This window comes from Ranitomeya imitator, chromosome 9 (assembly GCF_032444005.1).
Source record: "Ranitomeya imitator isolate aRanImi1 chromosome 9, aRanImi1.pri, whole genome shotgun sequence".
Taxonomy (NCBI): Eukaryota; Metazoa; Chordata; class Amphibia; order Anura; family Dendrobatidae; genus Ranitomeya; species Ranitomeya imitator.
The window spans coordinates 37,933,541-37,959,038 of NC_091290.1; the positions used below are offsets into that span (position 1 = coordinate 37,933,541).

Below are 25,498 nucleotides of genomic sequence, written 5' to 3' on the forward strand. Positions count from 1 at the left end.
AGCATTCCTTGTAGATAGGACGCTTCCTATTATTAAGTGTATGTGATAAGGAACAGTTTATGGGACATTCGCAGATTGAGCCTCCAAAGTAGTTTCAAGAATCAGTTTTATAGCGCAATAGCAGGGGCTTACAGAAGAACAGGTACGTACAGGAATATTAAAACCTGGCATCAAACCAGAAAATATCCTATAAAACGCAGTCAGATGGATAGAAATGCAGAGATATGAGGAAGGAAATATAGAAAGGCATCTTTCTCACCGCTCTTATACATCGCAGTGCAGAAGCCCTTGTAGACAGGAGAAGATTTTCATATACGGTAGAGAAATTGCTTTTCTTCCTTGGTCCGATCGCCTCCCCTGAATCAGCCCCCCTCCATTTATGCACCCCAATAGAATTGGCGACTGCTCTTGGTAGCCTGACCCCCTTTTAGGGTAACCTCTCAGGGGAGTGAATAAAGATTGTATTGAATATAAAGGCACGCTCATGAAATGCATTACAGCAAAAGCAGAGAGAAAGGGAGGAGGAGAGAGAGACAGCGAACAGGAGGAGGAGAGAAAGAGGGAGGGAGAAAAAGGAGCAGGAGGAATATAGAGAGCTTGCACAACCTGAAAATGGTCCGAGAACATGAGAAATTAACAAAAAAAAACACATAGAAAGAAAGAACTGGGGGACTAGCAATACATTATTGTGGGAGACGACTTATTTATATGCGAGTCTAGTAAGAGGACGCTTGATTGTAGAGATATTTAACTCCTTATTCCAAACCAATGCTAGTGGATCTTATAGGTATCACAAGGCCTCCACAAAATTCTCCAAAACTGTTAACGTCATAAGGAAATTAGCACAATCTGCTCATATATTGAGGCCAGATCCGGGGATTTGCAACAGTGTCTGTGTTTCCTGGCCAGGTGTTAAAAAGAAGTAACAATGTATGATAGTGACTGGTATTAAGAATGATATTGTATCACTGCGGAGCTGACATCCAGCATCACCACTTCTCAGTACTAGTAATCAAACTGCTGGTGGAGCGGCCTTTTGACAAATATATTTTGGGCTTGTTACGAAAATTGGAATTAATGCACATGGCTCTATATATGGTTGGACACATTTGTGCACCCCATAGTCCTGCATGTTACTGTTTGGCTGTTTCAGAATAAAGTCGTGCGATTAGTGCTACTTGTCTAGTTGGCACACCATACAAGTGCGTGCTCCATTCTTGTGAATTAGGCATGATAGTGTTATCATATTACCCCATTTCAACATCATTATTCATGAACAAAACCGTGCAACCACCTTCACGATATCCCAGGAAGGAGAAAAATGTGTGAGGGGTAAATACAATAGATTGATAAATGCTTATGGCTGTCCATCAGAAGATGAGGAAGTGATGTAATCAATAGCAGATTGAAGTCTCGGTTTGTTACATGCATACAAGATGGGAGGATGGGGGAGCCGAGCCATGCATACAAGATGGGAGGATGGGGAAGCCAAGCCATGCATACAAGATGGGAGGATGGGGGAGGCGAGCCATGCATACAAGATGGGAGGATGGGGGAGCCGAGCCATGCATACAAGATGGGAGGATGGGGGAGCCAAGCCATGCATACAGGATGGGGGACATGTATGAGGAAACAGTACTGGGAAATGGGGGGCATATATGAGGAAACAATATGGGGAATGGGTGCAGACAGTATGGGGAGCGAACGAGGGAATGTGTGTGGACACAGTATGAGTAGCGATGTGAAAAATGGATGTGGACAGAGTACGGGGAGTGAGGGTGATGGGATGTGTGCAAAGTATGGGGAGTCAGATGAGCAGGCAGTATAGAAAGTGAGGGGGTAAATATATGAGGAGAAAGGATGGTGAACAGGGGGGATGTGAGAGGAGACAGTATGAGGATGGAGAGGAATAGTGTGAGGAAACAGTATGGGGGCAGAAAAGTGAGTGGGCACAGAATAGAAACTGAGTAGTGGGGGCGTAGCATGGAGGGACATTGTAAGGGCACAGTCAGGAGGGGACAGTATACCAAGGAGGGGGAGTATGATGAGAGGGTACAGTATAAATACTGAGCCCTATAGGGGGGACACAGTGTGAGAGGACAGTGTGAAGAGGGGGCCGGTATGGAAAGCAGAGATCAGTGTGAAGAGCATGTACCATAAGAGGGACAGTGTGGGGGTCATATTTTGTGCAGACAATATAGTGAGGGGCAATTTTTTATTCAGGAGCATTATAATGACACTTGCATCTTTAAGGGCATCATGTGGAGATTTTCTGCACAAGAGAGGAGAAGATGGAAGTCTGCAGAGACGGCTGTGGATGAAAAAACCCATCATGGGATCTGGACAAGATGAAGAAAAGAAGAACGGCTCCACAGACGACGTCATCTATAAGGTACCTGGATGTAAATGTTATTTGTGATACTGACTAACTCTCATGTTTTTATTTACGTTAGGAGCATTAAAGGGGATGTCCAGGTTTGTGATGATATAGAGAGTATAGAAGGCTAGCACTCGACAGTTCTGAAGGTGACGGTGCAAATGAACGGAACCAGTGGTCCTCTCAATCATAGAATGTAAAATCACTGCACTCGTACGATGAAGATATTCAATTCATGTGGATAATTTTATTTAGATAAATGTTCAGGTGAAGCGATAAGTATAAACGTTTCGGCCAGCCCGTGGCCTTGTTCACTAAATCGCCTTAGGTAGTAGATCCTTCCTTTGAATACATGAATATTGCTGCTGGAATATCAGCCAAGAGAAAGAAGTAAATAACCTTAGTGTTAATGATGCCGTAGTTGCCGTGATGCAAGGCCGACAGGTAAACGTTTTGGCCAGCCCGTGGCCTTGGCTGTACTGGCTGTACTGTTCCAAGGTATCCGATTTTGGCTCTGGCAAGTCTCTTAAGGCGCACAGGTAGCTAGATACTTTTGTTTCCACCATCGGTATCATCTACTGGTTATACACACACCGATTATTTTAATGTATCTACATCTATCCATACAGCTTTTGGTACTTATACCTGTCTGCCCTGCTCAACGGCGACCACGGCACCTTTACCATTAAGCCACACGAATTTTCTAATATTTCTAGTTGTACTCTTCCAAGGCATCCAACTGTTGCTCTGTCTGGTCCCTTAAAGCACACAGGTAGTTATGTAATTTTGCTCTGTATCACCTACTGATTTGTCATGTACACACTGGATTATATAGTGCATTTATATCTACCCATACAGCCATTGATATATACCTGTCGGCCCTGCATCACGGCAACTACGGCATCATTAACACTAAGGTGATGTGTAAACATAAACACTCTAATAACGGCCAAGTTAGGCCTATCTATGGTTGTATCTGAGGTTATACATACACCAGTCATGCAGCAACCCAGCTCACTTTTTCCATTACCCGTTACAGGTTATTTACTTCTTTCTCTTGGCTGATATTCCAGCAGCAATATTCATGTATTCAAAGGAAGGATCTACTACCGTCTCTTCTGTAACTAATCTATTGTGCATTTCTCTTGCTCCATTGTTTTTTGTTCCTTGTTAAATTTTGATGGTATGAGCCTAGATAGCCTCTGTTTCCTTGACACTAATATGGACGTGTTTTCTGAACTGTATATATGTATATATGTATATATGTAATCTTGTCTTTGTCCTGTACATAGTTATTCACGATGTGTTTTATTCTGTTTCAGCGATTTAGTGAACAAGGCCACGGGCTGGCCGAAACGTTTACCTGTCGGCCCTGCATCACGGCAACTACGGCATCATTAACACTAAGGTTATTTACTTCTTTCTCTTGGCTGATATTCCAGCAGCAATATTCATGTATTCAAAGGAAGGATCTACTACCTAAGGCGATTTAGTGAACAAGGCCACGGGCTGGCCGAAACGTTTATACTTATCGCTTCACCTGAACATTTATCTAAATAAAATTATCCACATGAATTGAATATCTTCATCGTACGAGTGCAGTGATTTTACATTCTATATTCCAGGTTTGTGATGAGTCTGCAGTCATTCTTTGTGACTGCAGAGTTCTGAATTCTCACAGTGCGCACTGCACGCTGTCAGGATTCTCTCGTGCTGGGGATTTACATTAATGCGGTCATGTACTGACTAGACATATGTGGCCTCCGTCAATGAAAATGAACTGAGCGAGGTCAGGCACGTCTAGTCAGAATGTGGTCAGAAGTATACAAATTACATACTTGTGCTGACATGACCGTCCACTGGCAAGGGAGAATCCTAAAAGTGTGCAGTGCACGCGTTGTGAGAAATCAGAAGCTGCGATGTCAGGATTCAGCTCTGCAGGTTCCAGTAGTCGTCACATGGATACTTCACTCATATGCGATTTTCATACTTATGGTCCTGTGACAACGAGCTTCTCTTCTGCTTCTCTGTTTTTCACTGAACATTGAGAGCATTAGGGAGAGGAGCTCATGGGTACATGACTAAGTGTGCAAATCACATATGCCCTGTGGGGGGGGAGGGCACCAAAATGAATTCTTGCCCCTGGTGCCAGAAACCCTAGATAGACCTCTGGCGGTATGCTACTGCGAGCAGTGATTACCGGGTTCGGTGGAGGGAGGTCTGTGCACAGGCACTGAGGCAGGGACAGAGGGTGTGCACAGAGAGAATGGAGATGCGAAGACTGCCCGTCCCAGTCTGCGCCGTAGCCTGGAGCCTCATTATCATAGGAATATGTCAGGTAATAAATTGTTTTCCTAAAGCTTTATAGTGTAGCTTTAGGACAGAGTGGGATGGTTAGGGATGAAATAGGAAGGTGCAGGGACAGGTAGTGATGGCTACTTGCGGACATGTGCGGCACTTGCGGTGATACAAAAAACACTGCTAGCAGTGTTTTTTTCCATTGCTGCTAGTACCGCATTTGCCGGATCGCGGCAAAACCGCAAGTGCCGCACATGTCCGCAATTCCCATAGGAAATGAATGAGGCCGAACGCAGTGTTGCTGTAAGTGATCCATTACACGGCAGATGCGGAAAAACTGCTGGATCTGCTGCAAAAGGCGACTTTCACATCAGCGATTTATGGCAAAGTCACTGCCGATAGTGTCATACTCACCAAAGGGGGAGGCAGCACTAAAAGTGCCTAGGGCAGCAGAAAGTCTAAATACGGCCCTGGCTATGGCCCTGGTAATAGGGGTCCAAAGTGACAGATTTAGCACAGTAAACAGGCTTCAGAGTAGATTTTTAAGAGTTTGTTACTAATTTTGTAGTAGCCTTCATTGTAGCATCGTAGGTAGGTGGAGTAGAGTATTAGTATGCCATAGCAATCTACAGGCTCTTGTTGGGTTTAAGAAAAAAATGGAGTGACACCACAGGCTGGGATCTTACACAGATATTAATCTGTAATGAAGTGGTGTACACAGGCGCTATATAGCAGGGCCTAAACTGTGTATAACTTGTACAAGAGGCCAGTACGGTGGCTCAGTGGTTAGCACTGTTGCTTTGCAGCGCTGGAGTCCTGGGTTCAAATCCCACCAATGACAATATCTGCAAGGAGTTTGTATATTCTCCATATGTTTGCGTGGGTTTCCTCCGGGTTTTCCAGTTTCCTCCCACACTCCAGATACAGGGAATTTAGATTGTGAGCCCCACTGGGAATATGATAGTGGTGGTTGGATGACGTAATCCAAACTGTGTGACGGGCCTCACTCTTGAGGTTCTGCTAGGGAGATCTGCATCGGAAGGTGAGCAGAACTGGTGATACCTAATATCTACTGGGACGCGTACACGATCGATAGATGTGAAATGTGAAAGTGAGCCCAGAAATGATAACCCCCTCTAATGTGCTGTTGGATTCAGGAGGAAAACGGAGATACATTTTTTTCCATTGACTACAAACAATAGCGAGGCTCGGCCACCACCATTTTCTGGCTGGCAATGTCTCATTAGAAAAAATATTGAGAAGCCTTGATCTAATGACATGCACGACCTTTGTTGGGTTGGGAAAATGGTAAGGCATGTTAACTTTCAACATGCCTGATCCTGAAATAAAGCCACTGCCAGAAGTATTTGACAGCTGCTTACTCCACATTCGCTACTCAGAAAACAAGTACAGTTGGCTCATCCAAGAGCATATTTTGGAGGAGTTCATTAGGCAGACGGAGCTACTGAAAGAGTATGGCCAGTTTAATCCATATAGAAATAAAAATGGTAAGAGTCGTATGGAGGGACATAAAATAATGTTATGTAATCAAAACACATGAAGAAGGGCAACATGTTCAAGATTTGTAAATTCTAGCGTATGCCGTTTGGTATACAGAATACAGTTTACAATTAGAAATGTGGCAGAATTACATAAGATGGGGAAATGGAAATGAAGCCCAGTAGCTTCTGGTGCTTATGTATGAATAATGCTCCTGGAGAACGTAATTATAGTCCTCTGAAACCATTACACAAATGAGTGTACGAGTAATCAGGAACAGACTACACATACTATTTTTTTTTGTGGTGGATTACTGTCCGGAAGAATATTGGAAACTGTATAATTCTGTGTGTTGGATAATATTTTGCATCACATTACGTTAGTAGTGTCCTGGAGTGAATATTTCTAACCATCATTATACAGCATTACTAAAGCTGGTCACAGACTCCGAGATTTTTGCCATCGGAGATGAAAGTTATCAGATCCCTCATCCGTGAACAAACATGCACAAATGTTTTTCTACAATCTCATGGATGAGATGGAAAAAAAGTCGAAAAGAAATCAGTAAATTTATCTCTAAGAGATCACTTACAGGTGTAATGACTGGTTTATCTATGATTGGCATTCCAAGGGTTAATATTGAAGGATGGTCTGTCTGTCTGTCTGTCTGCAAGAAGAAACTTCTCTTGCTTCTATCATCCCATAATCCATAGACAGAAGTGGAGGGGAAGCCTGTGAGTCTTTCCCAAAGGACTCATAAGATGCTGCAGTTATCGCCTGTCACTTCCACTGAGCGGACGGCATTAACATCAGTGTATTTAATTATGCTTAACGATCCTAAAACATCAAATATTTAGAACTGAACTCTGCTTCTCTTCTGGCTAAATAAACCTTCCCCTCCCTACGCTCATCACATGGAAAGCAGCCCGGATCTGAGCACAGTGTCGCTCCGTTATTAGAGCCATACCACGATTTTGGCAAGGGAAAGGCTAAATATTGCTGTGGTTGGGGACTTGCATCACGGCGGTTAAGTGGTTCCTATAAGCAAAGATCCAACCCTATTTTAAATGAGCGTATGTACGTGTGGAGTAGCTCACTGACATGCGTGTGTCATGTTTAATTTGCAATGTCACTGCTGCCTGCTTTCAGCCTGTCCTCACGAATCACCAACAGAAAACAAAGCACATCCCCAAGAGGTAAATGCAAAACTTCCCTTTGCTAAACGTGGCTCTGAACGGCTAATTTACCAAGCATTTATTTCTTAACAAAGACCTGCAAACCTCAACAAGTGGCACATGGTGAGGTATGTTTACATCAAACGCGGCATCTACTGATCTTATGTTTCCATCTTGGGGCCTCTCATCATCTAAGGTTGAGGTTTGTGATGCATGACTTCAAAAGGTTTTAGTGATAATCACTGTATACTCGGAATCATTGGAGATTTTGGAAATTTGATTGGCCGGCTATGATGGTTGATCCCTTGGCAATGTATTCCGCATGACATTTCAAGGGTCGCGTCATTATTCATGAACCCACTGATGATGAGAGAATGTATGGTTTCACGGCTCGTAGAGTTCTAGAACCCATCTTGGTTTTCTCTGAGCCAACACTCACTTCCCGTCAGACCTCCGTCTGTCACTCCGTCTGGAAGTTTCAAGTGTTTCTTACGTTAATTAAAAAAAAAATCCTATTGACAAACCTGTTACATCTGACACAATGAGTGCCTTGCATCAGCAAACATCTGACAGATTGTCCGTCTAAGTGCACCTAGATTTATATATTTAATGTATACCTTTTATGACCCTCTAAGTGCTTACACCTATATTTATACCTCTATATATTACTTGATTCTTTCACCCTTCAATTCTCAAACTTACTCCCACTCAAGCTGACCTCCAGATACCATTCACCCGAGACACCTACGCTAATATATATGTACATGTTAAGGATATGGTGCACAATTGTTGCCCAGAATATACACTTATATTATAATATTATTTCTTAACCATTCACGAGACCCATAAATCAAGATCCTTAATGGATTGGGAGTGAAGCAGTGTGTGTTTGTGCGTGAGAAGGGGGGGGAGAAGAGAATAAATATATCTGGCAAGTGTTGGAGATAATGAATTAATATTGATTTGGAGACGCAGGAAGGAGAGAGAGAGAGAAAAGGGAGTAACAACTCGTGCCTTGCTGATGTTTTATGGGGGGTGATCTCGCTAGACCTACCTTCTAAGATCCAGAGAGGGCAACTTAGAGAAAAACAAAGCTGTAAATAAGATATGAAAGAGAAGAGAGACGCTGTTTTCCCAACCAACTCACCATGGGCTTTGCTGAGTTACAGAGCCCCTGGCTCCTTACAATTTATAGCCATCCAGCACTAATGCACTTGGCACAACGACCAGAAAGCGAAGCAGAGACTGAGCCCAAACAAGACGCAGACACTGTTTAAGCTGCTAGTCTGAGGCTCTGGCTAGCCCATGGGGTTAACGCATGAAAGACAAATGCTATTTTAAGGTCAATCGCTATTTTTCTTTACATTTTCATGAACAAACGCAAAGGTTTACATGTCTGCACCTCCGACTACAAGCTGCACTTGCCGGATGATTCTGATACCAAGATACTACTCCTACTAGACAGATACGTTTAGGACTTTGAAGACATTTCTTTTCATCATGGAAACTTATAGAACGATTTCCCTTGACCTATTACTCTGTGCAGGTAAACTATTGAGCAAAGCAACTCGGGTTCATATATTCAATGTTTTATGTGAATTTTACACAGTACGTTCTTGCAGAAAAGTCATTAGGTGCATTGGTAAAGTGATAATGCATTCTAAATATAGTATAGGGGTCCATTCAAATAGCATTTTTGCCCTTCCTTTGTTTGTCTCTACAGACAGGCACAAGAACGTAGTCTTCAGAGGAACCAGACACTGCTGGAAAAAAAAAGCACAAAAGTAGTCCATTAGCCAATCGTCTCTGTCAATGGTTCTATCTGAATCCTTTCTAAAAGCCAAAATGCACCGTGAATGGCCCCTTAGAGACATATAACTGCCGCTGCACAAGCACCTTACTGTTGTTACCTGCAGCAATCTGATTAGGTGTGAAAGGCCATATAATTGTTTAAAAGACTTTTTTTTACATGAAATCTGGGTCTGTATCTTACCACGGTCATACTCAAGTAGAATACATCATTTTAGAGATGGGTGAACCCAAACTGTAAAGTTCCGAGTTTGTACTGGACACAGATATTTTCCAGCTTCATAGTTCAGGTCCCCATTGTTTTCTATGGGGTTCAGGATCGAGTTTGGGTACAGTTTTGGTACCCAAGCCGAACGTTGGACTATAGCTCGGTTAAACCAAAACTTCCATGGGTGTGTTCATCGCTAATCATGTTATTTAATTTACTCACTTATATAGGGCCATTAATTTCCACAGCGCTTTACAGACATCATCATCACTTTCCCCATTGGGGCTCACAATCTAAACTCCCTATCAATATGTCTTTGGAGTGTGGGAGGAAATCTGAGAAACCGGAGGAAACCCACGCAAACACGGGGGGAACATACAAACTTCAATTAAGGTGCCTCAGATTTTTTAGGATTCTATTGACTTTATTTGACCTGAAGGGAGGTCTAACCGAGTAAGCCCAGAAACTCATCAATGGTGCATGAGAGATGCCCACTGGATCAACTCCATGTTCCTTTGAATAAAGGAGCAGCTGTTCCACCTACATACTGTATGAACCCTACATATTTTAATTTCTAATACCCTACAGATTATGTGGAGAGTACAGGCATCCCTCCTGTAAGGATGAAGAGATGTGTATCAGACTAATATTTGGTAATTATACTCTTCGGCATGTACAGTTATTTGTCATCACCAATCACAATCAGCTGAGTATTAAAGGGGGTATCCGGGACTATACAAAAAAAAAACCTAAGAACTAACAGTTAAATAATTGCAACTTACCTGCCTGTTGTGACGGCACCATTTTTCCCTGGCACATAGCAGGCACAAACCGCTCCTGCCAGGGATTAAGGTGCCAACGCGGCGGGGCAGGACTTCTGGTGTCATTCTGACTGACAGCCGGCTTCCCCAGTTAGGCAGTGGGGATCTGGCTGTCAGTCGGAATGACACTGGAAGTCCTGCCTCATCGACAGAGCAGAGCTGAAGAGAAGCCTCGGCTCTGTAGACGTGATGTCAGTAGAAGCTTCTGAATCCCCGATAGGATTTGTGACCGCTCTGTGCGGGGGAAGGAACGCGCCTTACACAACAGGCAGGTAAGGTGCAATTACCTGCCTGTTACTGTTAGTGCCTAGGTACATTTTTTGTAAAATCCCAGATACCCCCTTTAATGCTTTGAACAACCTCCAAGCACCCATAGAAGTGTATGAAGCCTCATTTCAAACAGAGGCATAGTGGCCTGTTGGATTCAGAAGTAATCTGCCAGAATGAAAATATTCCCATGGTCCACTACACAGCTTCCCTCCCATAGACGCATTACTACATGGCACTGTAATAAAGCGATGCAGGAACTACATATGTCTTGCACATTTTCCCTACATACAACACTGTATGTAGCCTAGTTTGCAGAAGTAACCAGATAAAATGTGGCGTCGAACAAGCAATTTATTGAAAATACTAGTAGGTTGGGTCATTGGCTACGAAAAACAGGATTTCTTCCTGACTTACAAGGATACATTAGAATTTCACTTTATACGAAAATGTTAAATTTTATTTAGAGAGCTAAGCAATAATGTATTATGGGCTTGGACTGATCCATTTGTCAGATCCAGGCAGTATGACAATCACAAGTAATGTCCTGAGGATGTAATTTCAGGTAATATGAATTCTGCAAAATGAAACAATCCCCATATAAATGTATGTGTCTACTGTAGAGGGGATGAAAAGACGATGACATTACTTCCATTTTTCATTCCATCCTTTGTTTCCGTGCCACTTTCTACGCACTTCCTTATCTTCTGGACACTTCACCACCCAAAGTGCAAAATATTATTTTCCTTAAAATCTTTTCACTGAAAGCCAGCTGGAAAGCAACCATTAGATTATTACTTTTGTACTTTGTGTGTCATGTGCCATTTATAATGCTGTTGTCGTCTTCTGCTGTGGAGGGCCCTTTGGGCCTCCTCCGGTACCAGAATCTTAGTGCAACTGTATCCCCTATTACCATGCCCTTAAGCACCTTAAACTTTACAGTAAATTATACTGTTTCATATGTTGTTAATCTATAATTTGCATTCCTTCCCCAAACTCCGCTCTAATGTTAGAAATACATTGTGCAGATCCAGCAGATCTGAGAAATATTGATTGACAGGTTCTGCTTTTTATACTTCTACCTTGAGAGTGAACTTGATAATAGGATTGTGTTTTTAAGTTTCTTGTCGTCTGCAACCCATTTTTTTTATTTTTTGGAAGCAAGATTTATTTATTTTATATTTTTCGGCGACTCAGTAAAAATGCAGCTTTCCTGGGCTCTTCTCCAAGGGATCCGTGTTGAGTGAGGGGGTGAGAGTGGGAGGGAAAGCTGCAGAAGTCAAATCTCGGCATGACTAAACAGCCATCACCATTTATTTTAATGTCTTTCTGGGCACCCGCTTTGTAATATATATCTATACACACACACGCGCCGCAAATTTTACTGCTACACGCTGCTAAATTATTCCAGGTCAAGTTCCTGCTCCACAGACACACTCCTATTTATGGGGAAATCCCTTAAATATCATCTGTTGAACCGCAGCAGACAGGGAACATTATGTTTTGCTATTTATGCAGTTGTCTGGATTCTGCGCCCGACTTCCCCGCTGACAAGCCGAACCGCTACCTCATAGGAAGTCTCATTTATTGGAAAGCGGAGGCACTCATTTCCAGGCAGGCTTTGGAAAGGTTTTCTTGCTGAGGACATCCTCATCATATTTTACCTGGCCAGGGGAACTGTCCATGGTGCCAGTTTCTGTATATTCACTCATCTTAATTATATGTGTATAATGCAAAAAAAAAAACGCACGGTAATCCAAGAAACAATGGTCACAATCATACTAAAAATTACACGTCTAAGACCATCCAAACAATTTTGTATTCATTTACTGTGCCACATTGCTAATAATGGCATACTAATACTGGCATTACAATAATATTTTATATATGTGTTATATACTTATATACCGTATTTTCCGGCATATAAGACGACTGGGCGTATAAGACGACCCCCAACTTTTCCAGTTAAAATATAAAATCTTCTCAAAAGTCGGGGGTTGTCTTATATGCCGGGTGTCGTCTTATAGGGTGGGTGCGGAGCAATTTGCGGTCGACGTATATAGTGGGGGGGAGTGGTCCCGATGACGAGGTGAGGGAGCGCCTCACCAGGAAGGTGTAAGTGAAGCAAACTGTCAGCGTCTGGGATGCCAGGGTTATGCAAAAAAGAGAGAGAGCGGTGCTGTGCCTAGAAAAACACTCCTCTTTCACTCATCTGGCTCGCCCTTGTATCCTATTATCTCCTTCTCTGCCTCTGCTTCACTTACACCTTCCCGGTGAGGCGCCCCCTCACCTCGTCATTGGGGTCGCTCCCCCCACAATATGCGGCGACCGCAGATTACTCCGCACCTGCCCTATAAGACGACACCTGGCGTATAAGACGATACCCGACTTTTGAGAAGATTTTCAGGGGTTAAAAAGTAGTCTTATGCGCCAGAAAATACAGTATATATATAGCAAAAAAAAATCGGCACTCAACTTAATGTGATCAAGTGAGGTTTTAATGGTGTCCACAAGGTAGTAACAAACGTTTTGGTCCTGATAATGGACCTTCATCAGTCACCGTTATAGTATATGTAGAGATATGGGTGGACTCACGGACGAGCGGTGGATACCGCGTCCCTACGCCATCCAGACAGCCGCACACTACCCGGGCTTTCTGGTGACCGGCTAGCCCTCATACCGGTCATTCCTCCTCTATATGCAGGCAGCACTCTACTATATGGTCTGATGTGCCAGCCCCTATCCTGACCACTCACACCTCAATAAAGGCAGTAATTTCACAAATAGCCTGGATTGATTCAATAACCGTCTTACTGGCCATATTTTCTCCTAAGTGGGCAGCAGTCTCAGTTATAGCCGGACTACCTCTAGCAATAAGTGATCTCATGAGTCCACCCATATCTCTACATATACTATAACGGTGACTGATGCAGGTCCATTATCAGGACTGGAACGTTTCTGTTCCTACCTTTTGGATATCATTAAAACCTCACTTGATCACGTTGAGTGCCGAGTTTTTTTGCTATATATCTTACGGTGTGGGAACCTACTCTGGCACCTCCCTTAAACGGCTGTGCACACGCATATTCATCTAATATATAAAGCTGAATGTGTGTGTGTGTATGTATGTATGTCCGGGATTGGCATCTGCACCGTCGCAGCTACAGCCACAAAATTTTGCACAATCACACGTCTGGACCCCGAGAGAGTCATACACTATGTTGTGAGGTGAAATTTTAACCCAGCGCTTTCCAATTCACCAAACAATTTTGCCCCTATCTACATAATGGGAAAAAATGAAAGGAAAAGTGTTGGAGGCAAATTGACAGCTGCCAGATGTGAACAAGGGGGACTTAAAGAATGAGAGCGATGGTGCCAAAGAGTATATACCGGACAGTTGCTAAGGTGGGGCCCCGACATGGGATACTCACCACACACGGGGATATGAACACACACACAAAATGCGCCACACACTACCACGTGCTTGAACACATATTACCCTCAGCACACATTTCACCACAAATACACCAACCTCGCCACATAAAAGTCGAAACACAAAAGTCGCCGCTCAAAACTCGCCATGCGCAGAACTCGCCACATGCAAAAACTAGGCTCTTGCAAAACTCGCCACAAGTGCAAAACTCACCTCATGGAGAACTCGCCACACGCAAAACTTGCACACGCGGAAATAACGCCACATGCACAAAAGTTGCAACACATGCAAAAGTTGCCTCACACAAAACTTGCACATACTCAAAAGGCACCACACATAAAACTCGCCACGTGCAAAACTTGCCATGCGCAAAACTTGCTGCACACAACTTGCTACACTAACCTGTCACATGCAACTCGACACACAAAAAGTTGCTACACGTATGTTGCCACACAAAACTCATCTCACAAAAGTCGCTACATGCATGTCGCCACACGCAACTCAACACACACAACTTGACAAACGAAACTCGCCCTAAAACACACACAAGTCTGGTATTATCCTTCAAAAATAAAAATCTGATTAATAAGCAGACAAACTACAAGAGCAACAAATGTACCATATAGGAAATACGGCAGCTGTCAGTCACATGACCTGTCTATTATGTGTATGTGTGAGCTAATATATACTGCCAGGGGGAGGGCTTCCTGTTGGCTTGGGATTTATCAGGCTGCCAATTTAGCTTACAAATACTGAGGTAAAAATACTGAGCAAATAACGTGTGAACGAGGTCTAATACAGGAGGAGATGACACACAGGTATATACTATATACAGGGGAGATGACACAGATATATACTATATACAGGAGAGATGACACACGTATATACTATATAGAGGAGGAGATGACATACAGGTACATATATATACAGGAGCAGATGACCTACAGGTATATACTATATACAGGAGGAGATGACATACAGGTATATGCTATATATAGAAGATGACATGCAGGTATATACTATATACAGGAGGAGATGACACACAGATATATACTATATACAGGGGAGATGACACACAGGTATATACTATATACAGGAGGAGATGACATACAGGTATATACTATATATAGAAGGAGTTGACATTCAGGTATATACTATATATAGGGGAGATGACACACAGCAGGTATATACTATATACAGGGGAGATGACATACAGGTATATACTATATACAGGAGATGACATACAGATGTATACTATATATAAGGGAGATGACAAACATGTATATACTGAGGTGATGAGGTGAAAATGAGAGGTGTGAGGTGAAAATGAAAAGGTGCGAGTGCAAAATGAGAGGAGTGAGGAAAAATAGTGGAGTGATCAGAAAATGACAGATGTGAGGTTGAAATGACAAGTGTTAGGGGGGAATGGGAGGAGTGAGGGAGAAAATGAGAGGTGTGAGGGAGAAAATGAGAGATGTGAGGGGGAAAATGAAAGATGTGATTGGGAAAATGAGAGGCGTGATGGGAAAATAAGAGAAGTGAGGTGCTATAACTAACCACAGATATTTACTATGCCCAGGCAACGCCGGGCTCTTCAGCTAGTATACCCATGTATACACACATGGACAAAAGTTGTTGGTACCCTTCGGGTAAGAAAAACCCCATAATGGTCACTGAAATAATTTGAAACTGACAAAAGTAATTTGCAATTTATATTTACTAAATATCCACTACTAAACATCAGATATTGCTTTTGACTTGAGGATCAACAGAAAAAATAATAATAATAAAAAAAACTAATGAAAACTTCCTGGAAGAAAAAATGGTGGTACCCCTAGAAAAGATTAAAAATAATTTAAGCATAGGGACATGTTAAACGAAGGTGTGTTCTGTAATTAGCACAGCAGGTGTCTACAAACTTTTATTTAATCAGTCTGATTATTTAGAAGGTGAAAAGTAGTGATTGTGCTGTTTGGTATCACACTGAACATGGACCAAAGAAAGGTGAGGAGAGAGCTGTCTTGGAAAATTAGAAAGAAAATTATAGAAAAACATGTTAAAGGCTATAATACCATCTCCAAACAACTTGGCGTTTCTGTTACCACAGCTTCACAGATTATTCAGAAGTTCATAACTGTAGTCGAACCCCCAGGACGTGGCCACAAGAGGCACATTGATGACAAATAATCGAAGATACCGAAAATACGATATGTAACCCAAGAGCATAAACCAAATTCCAAAGAGATTAGAGGGAACTCCAAGGTCAAAGTACATCAGTGTCCGATCGCACCATCTGTCCCTGTCTGGGCCAAAGTGAACTTCATGGAAAGCGACCGAGGAGGAACCCACTGTTGAAAGCAAATTATAAAAACCAAGACTGGAATTTGCCTAAATGCATATTGACAAACCACAAAGCTTCTGGGAGAATATCCTTTGGAAAGATGAGACAAAATTGGAACTTTTCAGCTCTCTGTTTTCAGATGCAAAAATGAAGCCTACAAAGAAAAGACGATTGTAGTGGCTGTGAAAGATGTAGGAGGCTCCGTTATGTTTTGGGGCTGCTTTTTTTTGCATCTGGCACAGGGTGTCTTTGAATTTCTGCAGGTTACAATGAAATCTCAAGACCATCAAAGCATTCTGGAGCACAATGTGGTCTGAGTCGCAGGTCATGGGTCCTGCAACGGAATAATGACCCAAAACACAGCTAAAAAATATCCAAGAATGTCTAAGAACAAAGCATTGGACTCTTCTGAAATGGCTTCTATGAGCTCTGATCTAAATCCTATTGAATATCTGTGGAAGGAGCTGAAATCTGCAGTCTGGAGAAGGCACCTTCACATCTGAGACAGCTCGAGCCGTTTGCTCAGGAAGCTGGCAAGTGCATAAGTCTCATTAATTGAGAATTACAGAAATCATTTGTTTGCAGTGATTGCCTTAAAATGCTGTGCAAAAGAATATTAAGTTCTGGGTACCATCATTTTTGTACAGGCCAGTTTCTTTAGTTTGTTTTTTAATTTTTCTGTTAAACCACAAATCAAAAGCAATGTCTGATTTTCATTAGTTGATATTCAAAAATTAAAGCAAAGTTTCACCAGTTTCAACTTATGTTATTGATCATTGAGGGTTTTTCTTACTTTAACAGAAGGGTTTCATCAGTTTCTGTCCCTGTGTGTATATATACTGATCACTTAAAGCATTATTCCCATCTCTGTCTCTTCTGGCCCAAGATGCAATTACTTCTAAACCCCGGCCATCAGAAGAAAGGTTACAAAAATAGCCAAACGAAGTGTAATGTCTGCCACATGGTTCCCTTCTTCCCACCATGTGGGGAAGCCATCTTAATCACCGCCTTGGCTGCAGTAATGTCCTCGCGAGTTTAATCCTTCTCCCTTGTGCACACTTCACTGTGTACCGGCGGTGCGTCTAGTGCACGTGTTGCCCTGCTCTTAAAGGGGCACCACTCTCACATAGTACAATGCCCCCAGCTAACAGCTAGGGGGCATATAGAAGTTACCACCTGCAAGGTATCTCCCAGCCACTAGCTGAGTGACATCTTGTATAAAAGGCACCCTCTCCAATAGAGGGGTGCCTGAGCAACCCCTATAGTTTAATCTTAGTGGTGTTCGTTTGTGCAACTGTATGTTGCCAGGTCCTCTGTCCCTAGTATGTTATAGTTATTTCCGTAATTATTCCGTATTCTGTGTTCCCATTATCCTAGTATAGCTTGTCTTGTTCCTGTGACTGCTTCGGTGGTATCCTATGTTATGATCTGGTGGCCTAGGAGCTGCATAAGACGTACTCTGGAGAAGGTGGTACCTTTACTGACCGCAAACCCTGAACTAGCAGCGCAACTAGAAGTAGCCATGGGGGGTACCTAACACTCCCTAGACCCCTCGACACCGCCTAAGAACTAACTACCCCTAAAGACAGAAACGGGAAAACTATCTTGCCTCAGAGAAAATCCCCAAAGGATAGACAGCCGCCCACAAATATTGACTGTGAAAGGAGAGGGAAATAACATACGCAGACATGAAATCAGGATTTAGCATAGGAGGCCATACTAGCTAAAAAGGAAGAATAGGACAGAGTACTATGCGGTCAGTATAAAAACACTAGAAAATATCCACCACAGAAAATACAAAACACCACATCTGACTAAAGACATGGAGGGTATATCTGCATCTCCAGAGACACAGCTAGGCTGCAAAAAATCCTTCACAGACAAAGCTGGACAAAACAAAACAAGAAAATGCACAGACTATAAGGTCCACAGCAGGTGGACAGCAAAAACAAGGCCAGAACTTATCTTTGAAGAAATAAACAGCAGACCAGGAGACCAAGAATGGATGTGAATCCTCCAAAAACAATGGACAACTGGCACTGACAAAGGATAAAGCAGGACTTAAATAGCCCAGCCCAAATTACAAAAAATGGATACACCTGATAAATGCTGCGATCCAACTACCGCAGCACTACCACTCATAACCACCAGAGGGAGCCCAAGAGCAGAATTCACAACAGTACCCCCCCCCCCTTGAGGAGGGGTCACCGAACCCTCACCAGAGCCCCCAGGCCGATCAGGACGAGCCAAATGAAAGGCACGAACCAAATCGTCAGCATGAACATCGGAGGCAACAACCTAAGAATTATCCTCCTGGCCATAACCCTTCCAATTGACCAGATACTGAAGCTTCCGCCTCGAAAAACGAGAAACCAAAATCTTCTCAACCACATATTCCAACTCCCCATCAATCAACACCGGGGCCGGAGGATCAGCAGAGGGAACAACGGGCACCACATACTTCCGCAACAAAGATCTATGGAATACATTATGGATGGAAAAAGAGGCTGGAAGGGCCAAACGAAAAGACACCGGATTGATAATCTCAGAAATCCTATAAGGACCAATAAACCGAGGCTTGAACTTAGGGGAAGAAACCTTCATAGGAACATGACGGGAAGACAACCAAACCAAATCCCCAACCCGAAGCCGGGAACCAACACACCGACGACGGTTAGCAAAACGCTGAGCCTCCTCCTGAGACAACACCAAATTGTCCACCACATGAGCCCAAATCCGCTGCAGCCTGTCAATCACAGAATCCACACCAGGACAATCAGAAGGCTCAACCTGTCCTGAAGAAAAACGAGGATGAAAACCAAAATTACAAAAAAAAAGGCGAAACCAAGGTAGCAGAACTAGCCCGATTATTAAGGGCAAACTCGGCCAATGGCAAGAACGCCACCCAATCATCCTGATCAGCAGACACAAAGCATCTCAAATAAGTTTCCAAAGTCTGATTAGTTCGCTCGGTCTGGCCATTTGTCTGAGGATGAAATGCGGAAGAAAAAGACAAATCAATGCCCAGCCTAGCACAAAAGGCCCGCCAAAACCTAGAAACAAACTGGGAACCTCTATCGGACATAATATTCTCCGGGATGCCATGCAAACGAACCACATGCTGAAAAAACAACGGAACCAAATCAGAAGAGGAAGGTAATTTAGGCAAAGGTACCAAATGAACCATCTTAGAAAACCAGTTACAAACCACCCAGATAACCGACATCCTCTGGGAAACCGGAAGATCTGAAATAAAATCCATAGAAATATGCGTCCAAGGCCTCTCAGGGACCGGCAAAGGCAGAAGCAACCCACTAGCGCGGGAACAGCAAGGCTTGGCCCGCGCACAAATCCCACAGGACTGCACAAAAGAATGCACATCCCGCGACAAAGAAGGCCACCAAAAGGACCTACCAACCAAATCTCTGGTAGCAAAAATCCCAGGATGGCCAGCCAACACAGAACAATGAACCTCAGAAATCACTTTACTAGTCCATCTATCAGGAACAAACAGTTTCCCCATTGGACAGCGGTCAGGTTTATCAGCCTGAAATTCCTGAACAACCCGTCGTATATCAGGGGAGATGGCAGAAAGAATCACCCCTTCCTTCAGAATGCCGACCGGCTCAAGGATCCCAGGAGAATCAGGCAAAAAACTCCTAGAGAGGGCATCCGCCTTAACACTCTTAGTACCAGGAAGGTACGAGACCACAAAATCAAAACGGGAGAAAAACAGGGACCATCGAGCCTGTCTAGGATTCAATCGTTTGGCAGACTCGAGGTAAATCAGATTCTTATGATCGGTAAAGACCACAATACGGTGCTTGGCCCCCTCAAGCCAATGACGCCACTCCTCAAATGCCCACTTCATAGCCAACAACTCCTGATTGCTGACATCATAATTGCGTTCCGCAGGCGAAAACTTCCGAGAAAAGAAGGCACACGGTTTCATCAAGGAACCATCAGAATTCCTCTGAGACTAAACGGCCCCTGCCCCAATCTCAGACGCGTCAACCTCAACCTGAAATGGAAGAGAAACATCTGGCTGACGCAACACAGGGGCAGAAGTAAATCGGCGTTTAAGCTCCTGAAAGGCAGAAACAGCCGCAGAGGACCAATTCGTCACATCAGCGCCTTTCTTCGTCAAATCGGTCAGAGGTTTAACCACACTGGAGAAGTTGGCAATGAAACGACGATAAAAATTAGCAAAGCCCAAGAATTTCTGAAGGCTCTTCACAGATGTGGGCTGAATCCAATCATGAATGGACTGAACCTTAACCGGATCCATTTCTATAGATGAGGGAGAAAAAATGAAGCCCAAAAAAGAAACCTTCTGCACTCCAAAGAGGCACTTCAACCCCTTCACAAATATAGCATTATCACGGAGGATCTGAAATACCATCCTGACCTGTTTCACATGAGACTCCCAATCATCGGAAAAAATAAAAATATCATCCAAATATACAACCATGAATTTATCAAGATAACTCCGAAAGATATCATGCATGAAAGACTGGAACACAGATGGGGCATTAGAGAGTCCGAATGGCATCACCAGGTATTCAAAATGGCCTTCGGGCGTATTAAATGCAGTTTTCCATTCGTCACCCTGTTTAATACGAATAAGATTATATGCCCCTCGAAGGTCAATCTTAGTAAACCAGCTAGCCCCTGTAGGGGTTCCACTCACTCAGCTGCGACGGCTGACACACAGGAGACGTGTTCCTTTAAAGTTCACTGGGTTTATTGCTTCATAAACCATGTGGCAAAACAACAGAAAACAAGATAGCCTTTGGTTCAGGCAAAGAAAACAAGTGTCCAGTTCTTCCGGCTCAGTCCTGAAGCCGTAACACACTCAGGAGGGTTTCACCTCCACACATATCTACCTGTGTTAAGCATTAGGCTTTCTTTTATATGTCTAACCACACCCAGAACCCATCACATGACCAGACATGTGGTTGTGACATCACCACAGGTCCTGAAACACATATCGGTAGCTATGGTTACATCACAGCAGCAAGCCATCTATAAGACACATATCTCCCATCGATTAGACATCCTTTAGCCACGCTACATACCTCCCCCCTCTGCCTAAAGCCGTGGGGCTTGGCACTTTCTCCCACTAGACAAGGGATTCTTGACAGGGCATCAGCATTACCGTGCAGCTTTCCGGCCCTATGTTCCACATGGAAACAGAAGTCCTGCAGGGCTAAGAACCAACGGGTGACCCTAGCATTTCTACCCTTCGTTTCCCTTATCCACCTAAGTGGGGCATGGTCGGATATCAGTCTAAATTTACGTCCCAGCAAATAGTACCGTAATGTGTCGACTGCCCATTTTATGGCCAAGCACTCGTTTTCAACGACTGAGTAGTTCTTTTCAGACGAGGACAGCTTCCTACTCAGATAGAGAACAGGATGCTCCTCTCCATGTAGTTCTTGGGAAAGGACTGCTCCCACCCCAACATCTGAGGCATCTGTTTGAAGAATAAACTCTTTCTTGAAGTTTGGGGCCATCAGAACGGGTTGCTTACATAAAGCCTCTTTCATTTCTTGGAAGGCTGAATCTGTTTCTTCGGACCACTTAACCATTACTGATTTTGTCCCTTTTAGCAGGTCAGTCAGAGGCGCCGCCATTGTGGCGAAGTTTGGGATGAACCTCCTGTAATATCCCACGATTCCCAGGAAGGCTTTAACTTGCTTCTTGGAACCTGGTTTTGGCCATGTTTGAATTGCCTCCACTTTACTGATTTGGGGTTTTATTTCTCCACGACCCACTATGTATCCAAGGTACTTAGCTTCTTCTTTACCCAATGCACACTTCTTCGGGTTTATTGTAAATCCGGCCTCTCTTATAGCATCAAACACCGCTTGGACTTTCTCCAGATGACTCTCCCAGTCCGGGCTAAAGATGACGATATCATCTAGGTACGCAGCAGCGTATGCCTTGTGGGGTGCAAGGACTCTATCCATAGCCCTTTGGAAGGTGGCCGGAGCTCCCTGTAGGCCAAATGGCATCCGGACATACTGGAAGCATCCATCTGGTGTAGAAAACGCCGTCTTCTCCTTGGCTTCCTGTGCCATGGGGATCTGCCAATACCCCTTCGTCAAATCCAAGGTGGTTATGTACCTGGCGGGCCCAAGCCTTTCGATGAGCTCATCAACGCGGGGCATGGGATATGCGTCGAACTTGGAGACCTCATTCAACTTCCTATAGTCGTTGCAAAATCTCCACTCCCCATCAGGTTTTGGGACCAGGACAATTGGGCTCGACCAACCGCTCTTGGATTCCTCAATGACTCCAAGCTTCAACATACGCTCCACTACCTTGGAGACTATTTCTCGACGGGCCTCAGGAATTCTATAGGGCTTCACGTTCACGCGCACATGGGGCTCTGTCAGGACCTCATGCTCTATGACCTTCGTGTACCCAGGCAACTCGGAAAACAGGTCCCTGTTTTTCTGGAGTAACTCCCGGCATTGCTGTTTCTGGGACTCCGATAGCGTCTCCGCTATAGTAACCGCTCCAACCTCATCTTCTGGGTTGCTTAACAACGATGGAGTTACTGTCGGCTCTCTATCTTGCCACGGCTTGATAAGGTTGACATGGTATACTTGGAATGGTTTCCGTCTTCCTGGTTGGTGAATTTTATAGTTTACTTCACCAAGTTTCTCGACAACCTCATATGGCCCTTGCCATTTGGCCAAGAACTTGCTTTCCAGTGTCGGAACTAACACAAGAACTCGGTCTCCCGGATTGAATTGCCTCACTCTTGCAGACCGGTTGTAGACCCTGGCCTGAGCTTCCTGTGCTTGGAGAAGGTGTTCTTTCACGATAGGCATCACCTTTGCAATCCTCTGCTGCATCAGGGCTACATGCTCAATGACGCTTCTGTGGGGCGTGACTTCGGCTTTCCAGGTTTCCTTGGCTATATCCAGGAGTCCTCGTGGATGTCGGCCATACAGAAGCTCAAACGGTGAGAAACCTGTGGAGGCCTGTGGAACTTCACGAATGGAAAACATCAAATAGGGTAAAAGACAATCCCAGTCTCTACCGTCTTTCTCTATAGCTTTTCTCAGCATGCTCTTCAGTGTCTTGTTAAATCTCTCAACAAGGCCATCTGACTGGGGATGGTACACCGAGGTCCTCAACTGGGAGATTTTCAGGGCTTTGCATAGTTCCCTCATCACCTTGCTCATGAAAGGTGTACCCTGGTCAGTCAGGATCTCCTTCGGCAGACCTGTCCGGGAAAAGACATGGACCAACTCGCGAGCTATACTCTTTGAAGAAGAATTTCTCAAGGGAATTGCCTCAGGATAGCGTGTGGCATAGTCCAGGATGACTAATATATACTGATGGCCCCGGGCTGATTTAACTAAGGGACCGACCAAGTCCATGGCAATTCTCTCGAATGGCACCTCAATAATGGGCAGTGACACAAGGGGGTTTCGGAAATGAGGAGTGGGAGCAGTTAGCTGACATGTAGGGCAGGACCTGCAATAGTTCACTATTTCCCGGTGGCACCCAGGCCAATAGAACCTCTGCACAACCCGTTCCTGCATTTTTTCCACCCCTAGGTGTCCACCCAAGATGTGTGAATGGGCCATGTCCAACACCTTCCGTCTATATGGACCCGGCACTACCAACTGCTCTACCAACTCCTCCCTTATTTTCGTGACCTGGTACAACAACTCCCTGCTCATTAGAAAATGGGGAAATCTTGTGTCTGCCCCCGGCTCCTGTACCACCCCGTCAATAACTGTGACATTAAAGGCTTCCCTCAGAGTGGGGTCCCTATGTTGGGCAGTCCCAAAATTTTCACCGGATACCTCTAACTCCAGAATGTCAGATGCAGGGGACACTTCCTCCTCATCTCCAGCCAGGACACAAAAAGGAAACCTGTCTGACTCTGGGTGTGGCACCACCCTTCCAGGGTTCACTGGTTCCCTACTCTTGCTAGGGAGCTCAGAACCTTTCCCCCACAAATCCCAAAACAAACAGAAATCCCGGCCAATAATTATAGGGTGCAACAAGTCCTGAACGACGCCGACTATGTGGGACTCCGTGCCACATGTCGTTTCAATGTTCACACTGGCCACAGGGTAGTCCTTTGCATCACCATGTATGCACCGCACTCCGACCTTCTTTCCCGGGAGCAGGTGGAGAGGAAAAGTGGCCCTCACCAGGGTTACTAGGCTCCCCGAGTCTAACAGTGCCGTTACTGCTCGACCGTTCACCTTTACGGGACACGCTTGAGGTCCCTCGTTGGGCGGAGAGTTCACACTGCAGGCTGGATACGCATAGTATGAACAACGGCGTCCCATGCTGCAGTCCATCTGCTCAGTGGCCTGGGAACAACGGGCAGCTATATGTCCTGGCCCGTGGCACCTCCAACAAATAATATCACCCGTAGGGACCTTGGGCACCACCTCCCCCGCCCTTGGTGACCTTGGACGCGCCACCCCTTTTTGGGGCTCAGCTCCCTTCTGGGACCCCCAGTATGGCATGGGCTGCCTCCTGAAGGAGCCTTCCAACCCTTGGTATCTCTCAACCAGTCCGATCAGCTCGTCGGCATTCTGGGGATCACCCTGGGCAACCCAAGTCTGTATAGGCCTCGGGAGGGAATGGACAAACCGATCCATCATCACCCGTTCTACCATTTGAGCAGGCGTAGATGACTCTCGCTGCAGCCATTTCTGGACCAGGTGCAACAGATCAAACATTTGGGAACGAGGTGGTTTGTCCCGGTGATAGGCCCAGCAGTGAATTCGCTGTGCCCTGACAGTCAGTGTCACCCCCAAACGTGCGAGAATCTCGGCTTTCAACTTGTGATACTCCTTGGCATCCTGCAAGGTCAAGTCATAGTACGCCTTCTGGGGTTCTCCCGTCAGGTATGGCGCCAATACCTCTGCCCACTGCTCTGGCGGAAGTCTTTCCCTCTCAGCGACCCTCTCAAACACTGTCAGGAAGGCCTCAACATCATCCCCGGGGGTCATTTTCTGCAATGCGCGTCTTACCGTCTTCCGGACGTGGGCGTCATCAGCCAAACCTGGGGTTGGGGCGCTCGCCTTGCCCTGGATGGCGGTTGCCAGAAGCTGCATCTGCTGCTGATGCTCCTGTTGGCTCTGCTGCATCTGCTGCCGTTGCTCCTGCTGGTTTTTCTGCATCTGCTGCCGTTGCTCCTGCTGGCTCTGTTGTATCTGCTGCATCAACAGCCTGTTGGTCTCTTGCTGCCTTTGCTCCTGCTGGACCAAGTGTTTCAGCAAGTC

At 44.7% G+C, this 25,498-nt stretch overlaps 2 protein-coding genes across 5 annotated transcripts in view; one reads left to right on the forward strand and one right to left on the reverse strand.

The window, feature by feature from the left end:
- Positions 1-25,498, forward strand: part of MACROD1 (mono-ADP ribosylhydrolase 1) — an 873,108-nt gene that overhangs the window by 520,737 nt on the left and 326,873 nt on the right. The gene's annotated exons all lie outside the window — the stretch shown is intronic.
- The window catches only part of FLRT1 (fibronectin leucine rich transmembrane protein 1), a 292,290-nt gene that overhangs the window by 98,025 nt on the left and 168,767 nt on the right, over positions 1-25,498 (reverse strand). Inside the window, exon 1 of one of the 2 annotated variants that reach the window (XM_069740474.1) lies at positions 260-501. The exons of the other annotated variant lie outside the window; for it this stretch is intronic. The gene's annotated coding sequence lies outside the window, so the exon portion shown is untranslated. Of the gene's footprint in view, positions 1-259; positions 502-25,498 lie in introns of those variants that run through there. 2 annotated transcript variants of the gene reach the window in all.